The sequence below is a fragment of the Suricata suricatta genome, chromosome 11, assembly GCF_006229205.1.
Source record: "Suricata suricatta isolate VVHF042 chromosome 11, meerkat_22Aug2017_6uvM2_HiC, whole genome shotgun sequence".
In the NCBI taxonomy this organism is placed as follows: domain Eukaryota; kingdom Metazoa; phylum Chordata; class Mammalia; order Carnivora; family Herpestidae; genus Suricata; species Suricata suricatta.
In genome coordinates, this window is record NC_043710.1 from 11,612,740 (window position 1) to 11,614,980 (window position 2,241).

Consider the following 2,241-nt stretch of genomic DNA (forward strand, 5'->3'; position numbering starts at 1 on the left):
AAACACTGAGTTTATGACATTGGAGATAGAGTGATCATGAATTAAATTCAATGTGATTGAAATTCAGGTGAGACCAGTAGACTTGGGAATCACTTTGCCTAGAACAAAGTTTGGCTTTGGTGATAATAATTTTGCAAACTTAAAAATACATTACTCAAGCTCTGTGCTTCATACATTAAATGGGGATAACAAGTAATCAATCTCATAGATTGGTTGAGAGTAATAAATGAATATTCATGCAAAGTGTCTAGAGCTATTTATGACACATAAGAACCATTGATATAAGCATTTACTAGGCTCAGAAAAACAGAATTGACATATAGATTCATTCATGATGATTCATCATAATCAAGATACTACATTTTCTACACCACTGTTTATAAATTCACAAAGTTGAAAAGTTGGAAAATAATCCATGAAGACCTTTCAGCTTTAACAGTGTAACACTCTACAGATAATTTGTGCCTTAACTTTTAGTGTCTAGTCCATACTTTAGATCTGGAGAAACCTGCAATACAAATTATTACTATAATGAAATATTGTGTACATATGTATGCATGCATATATATATATATATATATGCACAAACAATACTCAGTCTCTCATTTATTTATGACTCTGTTTCTTTATTTCTCATCACTACAGGGCATCTTGTGATTCTCAAAGAACACCATGGAGAACAACACAGAAGCGACTGAATTTATCCTGCTGGAACTAACCAATGCCCCAGAGCTGCAGATCCCCCTCTTAGTCATGTTCACCCTCATTTACCCACATCAATGTGGTTGGGAACCTGGGGATGATAGTGTTAATTCTCTTGGACTCCTGTCTCCACGTCCCCATGTACTTTTCCCTCAGTAACCTGTCTCTGGTGGACTTTGGTTACTCTACAGCTGTCACTCCCAAGGTCATGGCTGGATTACTTATAGAAGACAAGGTCATCTCCTACAATGCGTGTGCTGCTCAGATGTTCCTTTTTGCAGTCTTTGCCACAGTGGAGAGTTGCCTCTTGGCCTCAATGGCCTATGACTGCTATGTAGCAGTTTGCAATCCCCTCCATCACACCACCACCACCTTGACGACAGGTGTGTGTGCTCGTTTGGCTATAGGCTCTTATGTTTCTTATGTTTTCTTAGGTTTTCTGAATGCTTCTGTGGATGTTGGAAACACATTTCATCTCTCCTTCTATAAGTCCAATGTGATCCATCATTTTTTCTGCAATTATTCTGCAGTCCTGTCTCTCTCTAGCTCTGATAGAAATGTCAGTGAGCTGATTCTTATTTTTGTAACAAGCTTCCACATCTTTTTTGGTCTTTTGGTTATTTTGATTTCCTACCTGTTCATATTTATCGCTATCCTGAAGATGCCTTCAACAGAGGGATACCTGAAAGCTATATCCACCCATGCTTCTCACCTCACCACAGTCTCCATCTTCTATGGGACAGCCATCTTCATGTACTCCCAACCCAACTCCAACCATTCCATGGACCCAGACAAAACTGCATCCATGTTCTACACTATGGTCATCCCCGTGCTAAATCCTGTGGTCTACAGCCTGAGGAACAAAGAGATCAGAAAGGTTTTCAAAAGGTTGTTGAGAAAGCAAAACTGTCTCTAAGCTTCACCTCTTAGGGTTGTAGATCCACAATGACCTACCTTCATTCCTGTTGGGTAGCTTGCAGTTTATAGCCCACATTGGACTTGAATTCTGTGATACTTTCCTCTTCAAAAGCCTGTCACTAAAAAAGAAGATAAAAAAAGAAGATAATCCAATTGTGTAATCTTTGGATGAGAATAACCACGAGGACCTTAAAATGCTTAGATCACTCTTGTCATGAGGCTTATTAATTATACGTTATTTATTCATATGATCACATTTTTCCCACCATATGCCAATGCAAGTGTATTTGTAAAACGCAGCTCAAACCCGTGAAGAGAAGTGCATGCAAGGGTCCCCTGTGTGCACATACACTCAAGCGGGGAAATTCATCAAAAGAAGTAGCTGGAGTATGGCTAGTTTTTATTAAGAAAGTTAAAATAATTACTAGTGAATAAGAGTATAAAAAGTCTAGCATTTAAAAATTCTTTTTCATAATCATGGGTCTAGCAGGAAAACAAGAGAGACCTAATGGAGAACCAGGGGGAACGGAGGAGGGAGAGAGAGTTGGGGAGAGAGAGGGATGCAAAACTTGAGAGACAATTGAATGCTGAGAATGAACTGAGGGTTGGGGGGGAGGGGGG

The 2,241-nt window shown here is 39.2% G+C and overlaps 1 pseudogene; it reads left to right on the forward strand.

Annotated features, from left to right (window-relative positions):
* The first annotated feature begins 672 nt into the window (after positions 1–672).
* LOC115306504 lies at positions 673–1,618 on the forward strand (annotated as a pseudogene).
* The last annotated feature ends 623 nt before the right edge of the window (positions 1,619–2,241 follow it).